The 20,317-nt window shown below is 39.6% G+C and overlaps 1 pseudogene; it reads right to left on the minus strand.

Annotated features, from left to right (window-relative positions):
• Positions 1 to 11,163: 11,163 nt before the first annotated feature.
• LOC122127618 lies at positions 11,164 to 11,738 on the minus strand (annotated as a pseudogene).
• Positions 11,739 to 20,317: the final 8,579 nt, after the last annotated feature.

Consider the following 20,317-nt stretch of genomic DNA (forward strand, 5'->3'; position numbering starts at 1 on the left):
CTTGGCTAACTTCACTTAATATAATTTTTTCCAAGTCTTTCCATTTCCTAACAAATGGGGCAATGTCATACTTTCTGATGGAGGCATAGAATTCCATTGTGCATATATACCACATTTTCTTGATCCATTCATCTACTGAGGGGCATCTGGATTGGATCCACATCTTAGCTATGGTAAATAATGCTGCAATAAACATAGTTGTGCTGGTAGCTTCAGTGTGGTCTTGTTTGTAAACATTTGGGTAAATGCCCAAAAGTGGGACTGCTGGGTCATAGGGGAGCTCTATGTGGAGTCTTTGAGGAACCTTCATACTACTTTCCAAAGTGGTTGAACAAGTTTACACTCACTCCCACCAACAATGAAGTAAGGTTCCCTTCTGTCCACATCCCCTCCAGCATCTGTTGTTATTAGAGTTCTTGATTTTTGCCATTCTAACTGGGGTGAGGTGGTATCTCAATGTTGTTTTGATTTGCATTTCTTTTATGGCTAGGGAGGTTGAGCATTACTTCATGTGTCTATTGGCCATCCTTCTTTCTTCATCAGAGAAGTTTCTCTTTAAGTCATTAGCCCACTTATTTATTGGGCAGTTGTTTCTTTGAGGAATTGTTGTTGGGGGATTTAATTTTTTGAGTTCCAAGTATATTTTAGATATGAGACCCTTGTCCGTTTTATGGCTAGCGAACATCTTCTCCCAATCCGCAGGTTTCTATTGATCTTGCTAGCTATGTCCTTTGCCATGCAGAAGCTCTGCAACTTCATACAATCCCATTTGTCCAACCTTTCTTTGATTTGTTGTGTTTCCGGGTCTCTATTGAGAAAATTTTGGCCTGTGCCAAGGAGACCTAGGGTTTCTCCTATTCCATCTCAAAGCAGATCTCTCTCCCATTGAACTAACCTGGGAAGAGGATGGCAGAGCATTTTTCTGCCTGTTCAAAGAAAGTGACTTAAGTAACCAACCAAGCCACAGGAACATAAGCAGACCAGAGACTCCAACAAGAGGCTGGTTATGGACAACAGGGAGGCACAGGATTTTTCCCACCCCTCCCAAAAAAATCAAAGAACTTTTTTTTTCTTGTACCTTTTATTAAATTTGTTTTTTTATAAAAAATTTTTTTAATCTTTACCTTTTTTAAAAAAATTTTTTCTAGTAGTTTTCTTTCCTCTTAGAATTTTATTTTAGGAGTATAAATGTGTGTGCGTTTTTCTTTCTTTTTTTGTTTTTTGTTTTGTTTTGTTATGTTTCTTGTTTAGCTCTACAGAACTTCTGATCTTTTTTCTTTCTTTCTTATCCTTTTTACCTGTTCTTTTTTGTTCTTCTTTATGTGACTTAATTGCTGTTCTGCACATCCTCAGATATACCTGTAGTCGATTATTAGACCTTATTCCCCATTGTGTACACACTTAATCCACAAATTTATTACTCAATTCAAAACCTCTTAGACTTAAATTCCTTAATAGCAGTACTATCTCTTTATACCTATATAATATTTTAAGTATTTTAATTTTTAAGTTTTTCACATCTCCTTTATATCCCTTCCCTTCTCTCATTATATTCATGTTCTTCTCTGAATAGTTTGTTTTCGATTCTGTACAATATTTTTAATTTTTACCTTTCTATTTTTTCTGTTCTCTTTTTGTTACCTTTCTCTTTCTTCTTTTTTTTCTCTCTCTACTTTCATCCTATCCAACCTATTTCCTGCTTTGAGATTAGGATTTTGGTTTCTTAATTGGAGACCTATCTCTGCTTATTCTGCTTTAAACCAGGATCCTCCGTTTTTGGCCTCTTCAGTAGCTGAGAGGTAAAATATGAGCCACTGGTGGACAGCAGCTATATTAACATTTTTGACATGTTTGAATGAATTTTAAAGTAAGACATATATGTTACTTTTGAAAATGGCAGGTAATAGTAATTAATGTTTAACAGAATTTAAAACATACAAAGCTGAGAATGGCAAGTAGCTGAGAACAGGATGGAATAAATCAAAATTACCTATGACAGTTTCCAGACTGTGCACACAAATGATTGAATTGTCGGAGCCCAAGGACATCAAATAACTGAGCTCCAACTGGCTGCCATACTCATGATGCCAGCTTCTGCTATTCACAAGATTGTGATGTTGCTGGATGACACAGCTCAGTTTCAAGATGGGAACCTGAACTATTTCTATTGATCTAGAAGGAGAAACATCAGGACAAGAAATGTGATAATAGGGCCAAATACAAAAAGATATTCAGTCCAAGGAAGACAGATTAACTCTATTTCTGAAAACACTATTCTCTCACAAGGAATCCTGAGCTGAATATGGCGGTCCATGTTTGTAATCTCCGAACTTGAGAGGCTGATTTAGAAGTTAGCTTGAGACCAGCCGAAGTTTTAGGTCAACAGAAAGACACATAGAAAAACTCTATCTTAAAACAACAACAACAACAACAAAAGTCCCAACGACTGGAAATATGGTTAATATTAGAATGCTTGCCTAGCATGCACAAAACATTTTATTTGATTCCTCAGTATTACATAAGCAGAAAAACTGGAAGTAGTGCTGTGGCTCAGTTAGTAGAATGATAACCTTGAGCAAAAGAAGCTCAGAGAGATTGCCCAGGCCCTGATTTCAAGCTCTAGGATCGTCAAAGTTAAAAAAATGGTGCAAAATGCTGTTTGTTGGAATAAATATGTTGAAGAGTTCTTTATACTCACTAGAAAATTGTGCTGTTGGACATTCATAATGAACTTTGTAGGACAAAGTAAAATAAATTAATGAAATAATATCTGGCATTCGACAAGACATAGTAGATCTAAAACTGATAGTTGCCTATGATTTCTTGATACAACTTATGTTACATATACACTTGCCAAATTGTGATATTTTAAAGGTACAATCATGGGGTTTCTCTTTTCCAAAAGAATTTTACTGCCGGGCACCAGTGGCTCACACCTGTAATCCCAGATACTAAGGAGGCTGAGAACTAAGCGTCTGTGAGACTCTTATCTCCAATTAAAGGTTCAGAAAATGTAAAGTGTCACTGTTGCTCAAGTGGTAACACTAGCCTTGAGCTGAAGAGCTGAGGGACAGCGCCCAGGCCCGCAATTCAAGTACAACAACTGACAAAACTTAATAATAATAATAATATTAATAATAATTTTATGGTTACTATTAAGGTGTTATATATAAAGGCTACCATTTCATAAGTTTGTTTCTTTGATAAACGAAACACAAATCCATCTTCATTGCCAAGAGCCAGGATTTGGCCATCTGCTTTACAGCTGATCTCTGGGTGTAGAGGCAATCTGTAATACAAAGGAAACCAAACCAATTATGAATATGTTGGGTCTTTGTCCATCCCACAAAAGTTGGACAGGGTCTGAAGAATGGTGAATGCGGTCGCTCGCCCATTCCCCAGCCATGCTTAGTGTGGGAGACAATCAGAAGCAGCAGGGAGTCAAGTCAAGTAGGAAAACTCGTTTATTAACACACAGTAAGCACTTTTTAAAGCAAAAAAGACTCAGTGGCATGGGAGGGAAGGAAAAGGAACCAATTTCTGTAAAGTTCACACCCTATCATGTACCTAAGCTTCCACGGGCTGGTTATGCACTGAAGGTAAAGCCAATGGGGCTCTGCCCATTCAACCCCTCTCAATGCCATCTTTGCTGCCCATGTGCTCTACAGCAAATTGGGTTCTGCCTACTCAACTCCCTCTCAGTGCCATCTTTGCTGCCCACGTGCTCCACAGATTCCCCTTTATTTATTTTAATGGCAGACCCACCTCCCAGTTAGTAATCCTTTTCCTTCTACTGTAAAGGTTATTTTAACAGGAATACATTGGAAAGAATAGCATTGGCCATGCAGGAGGTTTGAGGCAAGTCTGGTGGGCGAGATTTGGCAGACAAGGATAGGGAGGGCCCTTGTGCATGATCCAAGAGCTTGTCCCTGTTACATCACTTCCCCACCTAGCACAGTAATAAACATCAGCTCCACCAAAAGTCAATATCTCATAAGGTTGTCCTCTTCAGAACATGGGAGCAGCCTGGGTATTGGGAGTTCCATACATGCGGCAAGGTGCATTCTCGTGGGCTCCTACACTCAGGCCATTCTACTATAGTGCAGAAAAACAAGGAAAATTTAAAAGAAACTGCAGACATAGCAAAGCAGTTCCAGTCACCTGGTGTGGTTTAAGTAAGCCAGTTCCTTGTATGTGCCTTTAAGTGAGCACAGGGGTCAAGATGACCTTTGAGCTTTACTGTCAGTTCCCAACACCCTGTCTTTGTTTAAAGAAGAGAACCCACCTGTCATAGGTTGGGTAGATTGCCTTGTCTGCCTTACCCACCATCGGGAGCAAAGCTAAAGGCCCTGTCTTAGGTTGGTTAGACTGACATCCGCTCTGGCTGCGATTCCTCTCGGGGGAAATTCATTCACTTTGATCTTGATCTTATGTAACTGGCTGGATAAGCTCGGAAGAGTTTTGCAGTGCTCATATAATGCAAGGAGGCATAGAAAATCCATCAGCAAAAGCATTACCAGGCCAAGCAATGTCATTAGCAGTCCTTTAACATTAGTCAGGGATGGGATAGCAATCTTTGCCTCTTCAGAGTCCAGAGGTGGGGCTTGTTCTAATCCGGGTATTTGCCTATGGGTTTGAAAAAGTTCTAAAGACAATTTATTTGATTATTTCTGCATTGCCAGCACTGATCACTGCACAGGTCACCCGTTGAGGTCGATGCAGATTCCGTAGGGCCATTGCTGGGACTGTGAAGGTCAGGACAGCCAACAGCTGGAGTATCACCATCTGCAATTGTTAGAGAACACAAGATCTTCTCAAGGGCTGGTTGCCCTTGGGGATGGTTAGTAATTATCTTTTTTGCTTTCCCTCTTTTATACACAAGCCTCGGCCACCATAGCTGTTTTACTTTCTTTGTTGGTTAGTTTATTTGGGCATCCTCCTGTATAGAGAAAATGGGTAAATATTTAAGGTTCCTGGCAGGGATCCAAATGGAGGCTGTCTCCCCTATGGGAAAAACGCATCCAAAGGCCCTGCTCATGGTAACTAGGGGGTCAGGTCCTCTCCATTGTTGTATCAGGTCAGGGGATCCTTCCACCTGACTTTCCTTAAGGTTTGGTGGTCCTCAGTGCTCCTGAAATCTGGATTCAGGTGCCCTTTTTGAAAAGTTTAAAATGGTAATGGTAAACAAAGATACCTATAACTACATATGGGGCTAACTCCCTTTTTTGTTTTAATAATTGCTCTTAAAGACACTGGAGATTTCTATCTATAACTACTTGGACTTTGGGAATTATAGGGAGTTCCTGTAGGACGATTAATATTCCATTTGTTAAAAAAAAATTCTGACATTGCTTTACTAACAAAACAGGGTCCATTTTCTGTTTTAACTTGTGCTGGTAGACCCAAGGTGGCAAAGCATTGAAGATGTGTATGTGCTGTGACCCAGCATGCTCCTGAGTAGGTATTTATAGATACAAAGATATATTGAAACTTACCAAAGGCTAGGAAATGAGTAACATCCGTTTGCCAGAGGACGTTAGGTTTAAGGCTTCTGGGATTTACCCCTGGTGGTTGTAATGGGGATACTTTTAAGAAGAGCTGGCATGTTTTACAGGTATGTACAATTCTTTTGAGGTCCTTTACAGGAATCTAAGGAAATCTATGTTGACGACCTCTCCAATTAATGTGGGTTAAATCATGCAAACAGGTAGCCTCTTGTAACATTAATGCTTGTGGACCAGTAGCTAACTGGTCTAACCAATTATTGCCTAGGGATAAAAAAAACAGGAAGTTTTGAATGCCCTCTCAAATGTTGAATATGAATAGGGGCTCCACATCCTTCTAATAGCCCCTTAAGAGTAAACATAAGAGGAGAAATAAGGTTTTCATCCAGCTTAATATATGCTTGGGGAAAACGAGGGAGCAAGTTAATCATATATAGGTCATCAGAATAAAAACTAAAGGGTATTATATTTGAATGTCCTGAAGTGCCATAATTACAGCGAGCATTTTTATATTGTGCTGTCCCTTTGCAAAGTTTAAATCTTTGTTGGCTTCGGGTGTTTTGTTATTACTCAAAGGCTGCATACACAGAGCCTGCTTTACTTCCATCAGTAAAAGCATGGAGAGTGCCAGGAATAGGCGTATGAGAAAATAGAGATGGCATTTTAGAGGAAGTTGCCATAACATTACAGTCCATTTGGATGGCCCATAATGGCGGTCAATTTGGTCTAGAAATCCCTCCAATGAGAGAGCAAGATGAGCATTGGCTCGAGTGAACAACTCAATGTCTGCCATCTGAAAAGAAAAAACAATGGAGTGATGGTGAAGGCCATAATGCCTTTGGGCTTGGGTCCTTCCCTTGACAATAGCAAGTTGGTCTGCCTGAGAGTACACCTGAGGTGTGCCCCCCAGGGGAGTGTGAACCCACTCTAATGGCTCCCCCCTTTGAGTTAAAACTGCAGAAATTAATGTGACACCTGCAAACAACCAAAAGGAAGTGGGTTCAAAAATAGAATACCTCCTCAGGGAAATTTCATCCAGGGCTTTTTGGAACTACAAAAGTATTGCCCAATGACTGTCTATAATTGTAATAACTTCTTGGGGTGTTCTGTCTTTTAGTAGGGCAAATAAGGGCACAAGACTATCTGCAGGGACGGGAACCCATGGCAACAGACAATTGATTCCCCCTAAAAGACTCTGAAGTTGGGTTAAGGTTAGCGAGACTGGAAAATCCAGCAAATGCTTAAGGGGGCTGGCCTGAATCAAGATATGGTGGGTTCTGAGCACCTTAAAAGGAGATACCTTTTGAATTTTATTGAGGGCTATGGTAAAACCCCCCATTTTCAACATGGTGAGAACCTGGGCCAGAAGGCCCTCCAGGCTTCCCAGGTCTTGGTGCTCCAAGATTATATTATCCATGTAGGCATAAGCAAGGGAGGTATCTGAACCCAGCACAGGCCCTAAAAGTGTGGACAAGTATTGTTGGCAAAAGGTCGGGCTATTGGCCATTCCCTGTGGCAGCACTATCCATTGAAACCTCCGATCAGGCTGGGAAAAATTAAGAAAAAGGATGGAGAAAGCAAACTTTTGCAGTCATCTGGATGTAGGGGGATAGAAAAAAACTATCTTTAATATCATTGACAACCGAGGTATATTCTGAACATATAGCAGGAGTCCAGGGCATGCCTCTTAGGGGCGTTCCTACTAGCTCCATTCTTTCATTTACCTTACATAGATCTTGGAGCATATGCCAAGCCCCAAAGTCTTTTTGAATAATAAATACAGGAGTGTTCTAAGGACTCATAGAAGGGCGTATGTGCCCAACATTTATCTGTTCCACCACCAAAAGGTGGAGGGCTACAAGTTTAGGTTTGGTCAATGGCCACTGCTCCCCCTAGATAAGGCTGGCCATCTAAATCAAACTTGCATTGACAATACTTTTTTCGAATGGAATCCCTTCCTGCCCCTGGGGCAGTGTGTAGGGAGCAATTCCCCCCCCCCCCCATGCCGGTTGGCAGGGGATTGTTTTAAACAGTCCCTCTTAAAGTGCCCCTCCTGCCTGCATTTAAAACAAGTTCTCTCCCCAATGGTATTAGGGTTTCTTGGTCCGGGCTGCCAATGCCTGGGTAATAGCCTCATTGCAGATGGCTAAGCCAGTAAGGCTAAAGCTAGTGATTGGGAATGGTGCTGTTGCATTCCCACATCCTGAGAGGCCACCACCCATCTGCTCAGGGTACTCTTTCTCAATCTTGCGCAGTCCATGCGGTGGTCTGCATTCATTCTTTCCCAGACCAGCAGCTTTACAAACTGATCTCATAGGTTCCCTGTGGGCAGCTTGCGGTTTATACTCTTTTGGAATCAGTCTACAAACTCAGCTAGAAGCGCACCAGGTTATTGTCTCACTCCTGCTATGGGGGTCTCAGTGGGCCATCATCCAGTTTATACCAAACAGCCAGTCCAGCCTGCCTCACCTGGTCATGGTACAGGCCAGGTATTGTGGCCTTTTGGAGGCCAGTGGAGTATCCTTCCCCTGTCCCTGTTAACATGGCAAAAGTAATAGGTATCATGGGTTCAGCCTGCCGGTTATTCTCTGCTCGCACTCTGCATTCCTCCTTAAAGAAAGCACACCATTTAATAAACTGAGAACTATTGAGGACAGCTTTGGCAACATCTAGCCAGTCCTTAGGGACACACAGGTGATAATCAACGTCCTATAATAGGGTAAGGGCCCAAGTGGAGTTTGGGCCATCCTCCACCACTGCCTTGCAGAACTCTTTAAGGTCCTTAGCTTGCCCTGGATACCATTCCAATGGCCTGTTAGCTCCAGGTGCCAGATTGACTGGATGTGTTTGGGGAAGTGAATCCTGTGGCCTAGGGTCCAGGCTCCCAAGTGGCACTTCATTAAAGGGCAGGCCTCCGAGTAGGTTACTTCCCCAGCCCTCGGCCTCTCCATGGGAGGTTGGTAGGGGTCTGAGTCTTACAGGTCTCTCTTGCAGGTCACGGAGGGCGCCATACCTCCCCCCTCTGAATCAGAGGAATAGGGAGGGGCCTAGGAGAGTCAGGGACACCTGAGTCAGAGGGGGTAACCTTCACCTTCGTTTTGATTTCCACTGTCCACTCAACTCCCTCTCAGCGCCATCTTTGCTGCCCATGTACTCCACATGAATATAAATAATATTTTTTTCTCTGCATATCTTAAAAAACCATGCTGACAACATGAAATAAAAAATCCCAAAGTTTAAAACCTTCTTCTAGAAAAGTTAAAGAATTACTGAGAACAAGTATTTTAAGAATAATTTCAGAAAGCTTGAACTCAGGGCCTGGGTTCTATCTCTGAGATTAATAGCAGGGCTATTGCTGTCACATTGAACCATAGTACCATTTCTAATTTTCTTGTGGTTAATTGAAGAGAAGAATCCCACTGACTTTCCTGTCCAACCTGACTTTGAGCTAGGATCTGGAAATCTCAGCCCTCTGAATAGCTAGAATTATAAGCATGAGCTACTGGCACATGGCTACACTAATTGTTTAACTGAAAGAGTTAAAATTGAATGTTAATCATGTTTAACTTTGTAAAATAAAGTTAACTGAAATGCCTTTTACTAGTAATAAGGGATCAAATGTGTCTACTGTGTAGGTGGGTTACAAAGTTCTTACCAAAAGCTAAATACTTCCCTTGTTTTCTATTCTTCCAAAATTGTTTGCTCTCCAGAATCATGCCTTATCTTTCCTTGCTGGTTTCTGTAGCTTATTTCATACATGCTCACAGCTTCTTCAATTATCATTTCCTTATGTGAAGAGCTTGCAAATATCTATTTTCAATCCAAACTACTTTTATGCACCTCTCATCCATATATTCAACTGCCATAAATACTTGTGAAACAGTAATCTTGTCTTTCCATTACTGGATATAAATGTGTAAGTAAAATTTAGGAAAATAAAGGAATAACATCAATAAATATACCTGATGATTGTAATAGTAATGCTAAATATTACTACAATGCTGTTTTTCTGAGCAATTTAATATAAAGCTCAAGGAAAACAACGTTTTTGAGTGCTGATATTGGGGTTTAAACTCAGGACCTTGCCTTCTCACTTATGCATTTTCCTTTAAGGGCGGTGTTTTACCCTTGAGCAGACATAGCTTTTCTTTTCATTGATGTTCTCTGCCGTGTTCAAAAGCAGGATTTTTAAACCTCTTAATTAGGTGATTCTTAAATATTCATAGGGGAGCAAAAGAAGAATAGAAGACAATAGAAGAATAAAAGAGTATAAGTTCAGGCTTGAAATCGTAGCTACGCAGGAGGCAAAGAGATGAAGATTTTGTTTCAGAGCCAACCAGTGGAGAAAAATCTGTGAGACCCCTATCTCCAATTAGCACCCAAAATGCTGGAAATTTTTTGGGGGGATTATTTAGAGATAAGAAACTCTTTGTCTTTCCTTCTTGGGCTGGATTGAAACCGGGATTCTCAGATATCAGCTCTCTGAGTATCTAGAATTACCGGTGTGTGCTAACAATGTCCAGTTTCAAGGAGAGGGCAAGGTACTGATTTCAAGCTCAAGGAACAGCACAAAAACAAAAACAAACCTTATGACATACAAATATACTGATAGAATACAAACCAAAACAAACAAAATATGGGTATCTAGATGGGTGAAGGTCTTAATAGCATTATTATCACTATTATCTTTTCTGGCATATTAAGTAACCCGAAATTATGCATTAAAGGCATAGCTTAGGGGGTAGAGTACTAGCTAAAATGTAATGTATCAAACCTACTTACAGAAGAAAGAGAAAAACAAACAGAATCTACACATATTTCGTTAATGTACTTTTAAATGCATTCCAATCAAGAAAGCTCTAGGCATTGATGAATTTATTATTGACTTTTCCTAAAACTTTGAAGAGATCATTTTGATTCTACAAAAATACTTCTTTAGGAAGGTAAGAAATAGTAGCTGCCCTCTTAAAAGTTTCTTTTTTTTTTTTTTTTTGGTCCAGTCGTAGGCCTGAACTCTGGGCCTGGGTGCTGTCCCTCAGCTCTTAGGCTCAAGGCTAGCGCCCACTTGAGCCACAGCGCCACTTCCAGATATTTTCCCCTGCTTATGTGGTGCTGAGAAATCGAACCCAGGGCCTCATGCATGCAAGGCAAGCACTCTACCACTGAGCCACCTTGCCAGCCCTTAAAAGTTTCTTTAAAAAAATACCGAGCTGAATTTTGTCTGGAATTATATTCCATGTACTGAGCAATTAAGGCAAATCTTTTCAGGACATTGAGTCTTCTAACCATTAAGTACTTTATTCATCATTTACTTAGTCCTTATTTTTTGTATAACATTTGAAAGATTCTATAAAATCCATTTGGAGGGTCTTTACTCAAAGCAGAATGGCATAATGTAAGCATCTCAGGATTTAGAGCAGTGAGTATGAAAGCCATGAACAGTTTATCTTGTCTTTGAAGAAATTTTTAATGCATAGAGCATAAATAAGAAAGAACATTTTAGGTGATAGAGTAAATAATGGAGGCTAGGAGGTGGCCTAGCACCACCATAGGAAGACGAAAGCTTGGGTGCACCCTAAGGGAGAACTGTCCTGTCCTGTTCTGTCCTGTTGAGATACTTGTCATGCATCAGGTGCCTGAACAGGGAGGGCTGGCACTACTAATACAGCACCATGAATACAGTCAGCTTGGCGCCATCCATTGCTCGCAGCAGAAACCAGATGAAGTGGAGCAGGGATTGGACAGAGGGTGGCCCGTGTTTGTTGGATGGTACTTCTATGCATACATGATGACCACAGACGTGCTTTTGTTTTTCCAATAGAGAAACTGCAGCACTGCCTGGGGCACGAGCATGTCCACTTGCCTGGGAAGCTTTGGGCCATGGAGTCCTCCACCAGCATGTTGGCAGAGCCAACACTGTCTGTGGAGTGTAGAAAGTAGTATCAAGGTTCCCAGTAGTTCTTGCTTTCCACAGAGTCAATGCCCAAAGCAAATGGAACCAGGGGTGGCCCTGTTTCCAGGAACCCCAACTGAAACACTTCAAGGCTCTGGATCAGTGGGGTCCATCAAACTGAACATCCTAGCCAGACACTACATCCACTTCTGCCTTCTTTGGGGACTCCAACACCAACATGGACAGTGCTGCTGTGCTCTTTTGCTGGCCATGAGGGAAGAACAGGAGTGTGCTCCCGAGCACATGAACTCCTGAGCCCCAGAGGGCTTACTTTGGGTCATGTACCTGAAAAAGAGGGTCCAGTACTTCTGGCGTGCCCTTGATGCAGTTTACCTTGCATGTGATTGTTGTCTTCATTCTGGGAGCCTTCCTGCCCCACCATCGCTGCTGCCAATGTGGCCCAAATACTATAACCTTTAGAAAGACTAGGTCAAAGCCTGAAAATATCAATACCAAGAATTGGGTGCATTAAAGAGGAGGGTATGGAAAGGGTAGACAAATGAAGGGAGGAAGGGACAGAATGTAAATGAGCTCATTGGATGAGAGTGAGGGAACAGAAGATGCTGTATGAAAGGAAATGTATTTATCTGCCTCATGAAATTGAAATCCCTCTACACAACCTCTTTATAATAATTATAAACTAAATTACTTTTCTAAAAAGGAATTCATTGCATATACCACAAAACTAAGAAAAGTAATGGAAGGGATGTGTCAGGGGGGGTTGAATGTTGTAAGGATGGCATGGATCAATATGCACTGTCTTCATAAACTGCTTTGTTACATGGCACTTCTTTTGTACAACTGCTTAAAGATAATTGACAAATAAAAATAATAAATGAATAGATGTAAGGTAAGGTGAGTACAGGAGAAAGAAATGGTTGATATATACTTCTGATATGGAACAGGGCTTCCCTTTAGGTTGGAATCCTGTAGAAGAACTCTACTGTTTTTATAATATTTCAGAATAAGATGAGATTCATAAAGCATGATTCATTATAATTTGTCAAAAATAATTTAAATACTTGTTAATTACCCAACAAAATTAAATTCCTATAGTATCTTTGTGAATAAATTTAATTTATGATCATGTTTTGACAGAAAAATCTATGAAAATGTTTTATTTGTTTATTATTTGGTCAGTCATGGGGCTTGAACCCTGGACTTGGGCACTACAAATCAGCTCTTCAGCTCAAGGCAAGCACTCTACCACTTGAGCCACAAAGCCATTTCTGGTTTTCTGGTGATTAATTAGAAATAAGAGTCTCATGGACTTGCCTGCCTGGGCTGGCTTTGAAGCCAGAACCTCAGATCTCAGCATATTGTGTAGCTAGTATTACAGGTGAGGGCCACCGGTGCCTGGCTAAAAATCTTAATTCCAATTCACCTGCATAAAGCCAGAACTTGAGGCTTTGCTTAAAAGGTGGAATGCAAAAAGTGAAAAGCAAATACTAGCAGAGAGGCAGGCAGAGAATGAGAGAGAAAAAGAGAGAGGGAGAAAAAGAGAGAAAGGGCAAGAGAGAGAGAAGGAGACAGGGAAAAACGTAAAAACGGGGGAACAATGGGAGGAGACAGGCAAAAGTGGATGATGAAAGTGAATATTATCAAAATATATGAAAATATAATGGAGTCCATTATTTTGTGCAATAATAAGGCAATATGTTTAATAGAAATTCAATTTTGAAAGCAAATTTCTCAATTTATAAGTTTTATTTAGACAGTAATGAGGATGGAGATTAGCTGCTGGGGAAGGTATTACTTGCATTCTATTCTAAAGCCCCGACCACAATCCCTGAAGATGCTCCTATACAGGCCAATCAAGTAGCCACTGCCAGTTTTTGGAGCAAAAAAAGAGAAGTGTCATTCTGAGAACCAGAGGATTATAATGGCTAGCCATCTGTGGCTCAGGCTTGTAATTCTAATTACTCAGGAGCCTGAGATGTGATTATCCAAGTCAGGACAAGCAGGAAAGTCCCTGAGAAACTAATCTCAAGTTAAACACCACAAATAGGAAATGGAGGTGTGGTTCAAGTACAAAGGCTCCAGGACAGCACTCAGGCACTGAATTCACCCTCAGGTTCGGTACATACACACACACACACACACACACACACACACACACACACACACACACACACAAAACGTTAATTATATATTAGAAAACACAGTCATATGTCAATATTTAATGCTCACAAATGTTAACTCCTACTGAATTTCACATTCTCTTAAAAGAGAGTAGCTTTTTTGCAGAATGTCCTTAATTTTTAAAAAGAATTTATAGCCATACTTCTTTGGCAGTCTCAATCACAAAGTAGAATGGCGGGGGAAGGGAGGGCATGGGAAACTAGCCACTTACTTTATGCTTCAATGATATTCTTGTACTTCACTAGTGGAAAAACATTGGGAGGAATGAGATGTGTCTAAAATAATATAAAACCATTGAAATTGCTGCTGATCATGTACAGGCTGATTAATTCAGTACAATATGACAAATACATTGAACACCACAGGATGCTCTATCAAGTGAGAAGCAACCTATATATGATATAATCGGTAATGTGTGTATTTTATACTCATGGACATAGATATTTGTATATGCATGGGAAAGGTTCTGGCAATATATATCTAACAATGGAATTCTTTGGGGAATGGGGTATATGGTTGTGCAGATGGATTGGGGAGAAAAATTTAAAACCTATATTTGAATTATGACATTTATGTACAACCAAAAATCTGTTACTTTCAAAATTAAAAAAAACACCTACTAGCATATGAGCTAAGAAAATACCACATAAAGCTGTAGTAATTTTTTTCTCACTTTTTGATTAGCACACATTCTTCCAAGGGATTTGATTATGAAATTTTCGTATATTCAAACAATGTATCTTTATGAGACTCATCTCCTCCATCACTCCACACATCCTGATACACAGGATGAACCACTTTTAGGTGCAGTACTACCAATAAAAAAGGGGAAAAATGAAATATATAAAAATTTAAAAATTACTATTAGTGTAGTCCTCACCCCTATAAAATGCTTACTTGGAAAGCAGAGTCCAAGATTGCATAGGAAACAATTATCAAGATCCCCTTCTCAGCTGGAAATGCAGTTTAGTGGTAGAATGCTTGCCTAGTATGCATGAAGCCCTGGGTTTGATTCCTCAGTACCAAATAAACAGAAAAGGCGGCTCAAGTGGAAGAGCACTAACCTTGAGCAAAAGAAACTAAGGGACAGGGCTCAATTCTGAGTTCAAGCACTACAACTGGAAAAAAAAACAAAAACAATCCCATTCTCAATCAATAAGTAAGCATTTGTGCTTCCAGGTATGTAGGTATGTAATGAGAGGCATTCTAACCGTGCGTTCTAACACAACCTATGGAACTCATGATATTCATTCAAAAGTAACTGCTAAAAACGGGTCTAGCTAACACTTCTCTAACATGTGCAAGGAAACGAATTTAATCTATGTACACAACGTGCATGTGTACACATATAGATTATACAGCAAGAAAGATATTCTGATAATTATGTGCTACAAATCCTGCCTTTTTCTACTACTTGCTCGTTCTAGAATAATACCATATGCACAACAATGGGTGCTAGATGAACTCAACACCTTCTAGGAGATGTGTGGCCTGATCATAGAAACAAAAACATGCATTTCTTTTAATGTACATATTATGAAAATATATACATACTCATATGTGTCTATAAGTTGAGTGTATTACACAGCTATATGACTCTGTATGTTACATAAGCACTTGAAAAAGGAAGGAAAGGTCCACGGTTACCTCAGAAAAATTACTGAGCCATGACTCTGGTCTCATTATTTTTTCTGGTTAATTGGAGATAGAATCTTACAACTTTTCTGCTTTAGGGAGCTTCAAACTACAGTCTTCTAGGTTTCAGTCTCCTAAGTAGCTAGAGTTACAAGCAAGCCAGACTGGAGATATAGCTTAAGTGAGTAATAATCAACCTTGAGAGAAAAAGCTAAGGAAGAGAATAAGGGCTTGAATTCAAGTGATAGTACTAAGGTATGTGAGCACACACATGCACACACACACACACACACACACACACATACACACACACACACACACACACACACACACACACACAGATTAACAAGAATGAAACTCTGGTGACCCAGCTACTTTAAATCACCTGTAGATTGTGGTTTAATAATCTAATAATACAGAAAATAATCCTCAAGTTGCCTCCTCTTTATTACATTAGGTGTCTTAATTACCTTATCAGGGTTTTTTCCTTTTCTTTTTTCTCTTGTGTGTGTGTGTGTGTGTGTGTGTGTGTGTGAGTGTGTGTGTGTGTGTGTGTTATACACACACACTGGTGTATGTATAACAATACGGAGACTTGAACTAAGTGAATTGGCACGATGCTTTTGCTTCTTCTCTCAAGGCTGTTGCTCTACCACTTGAGACACAGAACCACTTCCATCTCTTTTGGGGAAAGAAGTGTCCGATGCATTTTCAAGGACATACGGGGACCAATAATAAGTCGTTGTATCTCAGCCACATGAGCATATTTTTTCTTATGTGCTAAAATCATCAGGTAATAGTCTTAGTTACAATAAAAAAAATTCTAGGACACTACTCAGGCCTTGATTAATGCCTAGGACCAACACAAAAATAAATGCAGTTTCTTGTAATTATTGCAGTTGACCTATTGCTACTCCTAGGATTATCATCTATGTCAAGGGTCTCTGGATTGTGACTCCTTCCATAGGTAAAGGATCACTAAATCTATCAGTCAAATGTAACTAAATCCTACATATATTACCTTTGTAATAGACATTAAAATTGTTAATAACAAATAAATTATAATAAGTGTAGACAAAAAATCCATAAACACCAAAGATTTAATTCATGCAATGACATTTTTAGACCTCAAACATCACTAAGGATTTTTTTAGAAAACACACTTTTAACTCTACTAGTATTCTAATCACTGTGAAACTGAAGAACTGAAATCATACACTACCCAACTTAGAGGCCTACACCAAGAAATAATTAGATGGCAGACATTGGTACAAGCAAGCTTTACACTGCATATTCTCCTAAGTGAATTAATACTAAAAACAATTGACATGGTCCAGCCTGAGTTGAAGTTGAATATCTTTTTTTTTTTTTTAATTTTATTTTATTTTATTTAGGAACATACTGTACAGAGGGGTTACAATTACATGGGCAGGATAATGCATACATTTCTTACCAAGCATTGCAGCCTCCTCCTTTGTTTACCCTTCACCTCCCTTCCCAGCCTCCCCCCTCCCCCCCAACCAATCATACCCCCCCTCGCCCCCCCCACCGACATTGTAAAGCTGGTTTTGACATGAAATTTTGTACTTCTCATTGTTGCAACAGGTCCACCTGAATCCTTAAACGACTTGTTTGTCCCCGTCTCCTCCATATGTTATACTGACATCAAATATAGTGAAAGCTAGGGTTACACTGTGGGGGAGGGACATACAAAGCAACAAAGAAATAATCTTATAAATGCGTAAGAAACACATGCATGAAAGAAACAAAAACATTAAAATACATATTTGAGGGTTCGTTTTCCTAACATCACATTCTCTGACTTTTTCCGCTTGACTCATACCTATACTAGATATTGCAAATAAGGGAAACCATGGGACCTATGTTTCTTTGGGCCTGGCTTACTTCACTTAATATAATTTTTTCCAAGCCTTTCCATTTCCTAACAAATGGGGAAATGTCATTCTTTCTGATGGAGGCATAGAATTCCATTGTGTATATATGACCACATCTTCTTGATCCATTCATCTACTGAGGGGCATCTGGGTTGGTTCCATATCTTAGCTATGGTAAATAATACTGCAATAAACATAGTTGTGCTGGTAGCTTTAGTGTGGCCTTGTTTGTGATCATTTGGGTAAATGCCCAAAAGTGGGATTTCTGGGTCATTGGGGAGCTCTATGTGGAGTCTTTTGAGGAACCTCCATACTGCTTTCCAAAGTGTTTGAACAAGTTTACATTCCCACCAACAATGAAGTAAGGTTCCTTTCTGTCCACATCCCCTCCAGCATCTGTTGTTGTTAGAGTTCTTGATTTTTGCTGTTCTAACTGGAGTGAGGTGATATCTCAATGTTGTTTTGATTTGCATTTCTTTTATGGCTAGGGATGTTGAACATTTCTTCATGTGTCTATTGGCCATCCTTCTTTCTTCTTCAGAGAAGCTTCTCTTTAAGTCTTTCGCCCACTTACTTATTGGGCAGTTGTTTCTTTGAGGATTTGTTGTTGGGTGGTTTAATTTTTTGAGTTCCAAGTATATTTTAGATATGAGACCCTTGTCCGTTGTATGGCTAGTAAAGATCTTCTCCCAGTCCGTGGGCTTTCTATTGATCTTGCTAGCTATGTCATTTGCCCTGCAGAAGCTCTGCAACCTTATACAATCCCATTTGTCCAACCTTTCTTTGATTTGTTGTGTTTCCGGGTCTCTATTCAGAAAATTTCGGCCTGAGCCAAGGAGACCCAGGGTTTCTCCTATGCCATCCTGTAATGTTTTCAGAGTGTCTGCTTTGAGTTCAAGGTCTTTGATCCATTTGGAGTTGATTCTGGTGCAGGGTGATATATAAGGATCTAGCTTTAGTTTTCTACATGTAGTTAACCAGTTTTGCCAGCACCATTTACTGAAGAGGCTGTCTTTCTTCCATTCTATTGTTTTAGCTCCCTTATCGAAGATTAGATGGCTATAGGTCTGTAGGTTCATTTCTGGGTTTTCAATTCTATTCCATTGGTCCTGAGGTCTGTTCTTATGCCAATACCAAGCTGTTTTGATTACTATGGCTTTATAGTAGAGTTTGAAATTTGGTATTGATATTCCTCCAGCAGTGTTCTTTCTGTTGAGGAGCGTTTTTGCTATTCGGGGTCTTTTATTATTCCATATGAATTTTTGGATTGCCTCTTCGATTTCCTTGAAGAATGAGGGTGGAATTTTGATAGGTATTGCGTTGAATTTGTAGATAGCCTTGGGAAGTATTGCCATTTTCACGATGTTAATCTTTCCAATCCAGGAGCATGGGAGGTTTTGCCATTTTTTAAGTTCTGTGTTGATTTCCTTTTTCAAGATTTTAAAGTTTTCATCATAGAGGTCCTTCACTTCTTTAGTTAAGTTAATTCCTAGGTATTTTATTTTTTGTGGGGCTATTACAAATGGGTTGCTTTCCTAATTTCAGCCACACTTTTCTCATTGTTGGCATACAGAAAAGCCATTGATTTTTGGGGGTTAATTTTATAACCTGCTACTTTACCAAAGATTTGAATCAGCTTGAGTATTTGGGAGTGGAGTCTATGGGATTCTTTAAATACAAGATCATGTCATCTGCAAAGAGGGAGAGTTTTATTTCTTCTTTCCCTATTTGGATCCCCATTATGTCTGCATCTTGTCTTATTGCTGTAGCTAGGCATTCTAATACTAGATTGAAGAGAAGTGGAGAGAGTGGACATCCTTGTCTTGTTCCTGAGTTAAGAGGAAATGGCTTTAGTTTTTCATCATTGAGTATAATGCTGGCTGTAGGTTTGTCATATACAGCCTTTATTGTATTGAGGAATGTTCCATGGATTCCTAATTTTTCCAAAACCTTCATCAGGAAGGGGTGTTGGTTCTTGCCGAATGCTTTTTCTGCGTCTATTGAGATAACCATGTGGTTCTTATCCTTGCTCCTGTTGATGTGATGAATAATATTAATAGATTTGCGTATATTGAACCAGCTTTGCATCCGTGAAATGAATCCTGTTTGATCGTGGTGTATGATTTTTTGGATGAATTGTTGAAGTCGGTTGGCCAAAATTTTGTTGAGAAGTTTTGCATCAATGTTCATCAAAGAAATGGGTCTATAGTTCTCTTTCTTTGATGAGTCCCTGCCTGGTTTTGGGATGAGGGTTATGATGGCTTCATAGAATGTGTTCGGTAGTGAGCTTTCTCTTTCAATTTCATTGAAGAGTTGGAGGAGAATTGGTGTGAGCTCTGCTTTGAAGGCCTTGTAACATTCCGCTGTAAAACCATCTGGTCCTGGACTTTTCTTAGCTGGGAGGTCTCTTATTGCTGTTTCTATTTCAATGCTTGATATGGGCCTGTTAAGATAGTTTAATTCATTTTGGTTTAGTTTTGGCATGTCAATATTTGCTAGGAAGAGGTCCATTTCTGTCAAGTTCTCAAATTTATTAGCATAAAGTTTTGAGAAGTATTCCCTTATAATGTTCTGAATCTTGGTTGTTTCCGTGGTGATGTTTCCATTCTCATCTCTGAGTTTATTAATTTGGGTGTGTTCTCTTCTTTTTCTGATAAGATTTGCTAAGGGTCTGTCAATTTTGTTAAGTTTTTCGAAGAACCAACTCTTTGTTTTGTTGATTCTTTCTATAGTTTTTTTTGGATTCTAATTCATTTAATTCTGATTTAATTTTGATTATTTCTTTCCGTCTACTGGATTGGGGTTTATCTTGCTGCTCTTTTTCAAGGAGGTTTAGATGTGTCATTAAATTGTTAGTTTCAGATCTCTCCAATTTGTTGATGTAGGAGCTCAGAGCTATAAACTTGCCTCTGAGTACTGCCTTTGCTGTGTCCCAGAGGAGCTGGTATTTTGTGTGTTCATTTTTGTTGAATAGCATTAACATTTGAATTTCCTTTCTAATCTCTTCCATGACCCACTCTTGATTCAGCAGTGTGTTGTTCAGCCTCCATGTGATACTGGACTTTCTTTGGTGGCTTTTGGTGTTGAGTTCTAATTTTATTCCCTTGTAGTCAGAGAGAATGCAAGGTATAACTTCAATGTTTCTGAATTTAGACAAGTTTGCTTTGTGGCCTAAAATGTGGTCTATT

Source organism: Dipodomys spectabilis, unplaced genomic scaffold (assembly GCF_019054845.1).
Source record: "Dipodomys spectabilis isolate Male_0828 unplaced genomic scaffold, ASM1905484v1 ptg000305l, whole genome shotgun sequence".
Taxonomy (NCBI): domain Eukaryota; kingdom Metazoa; phylum Chordata; class Mammalia; order Rodentia; family Heteromyidae; genus Dipodomys; species Dipodomys spectabilis.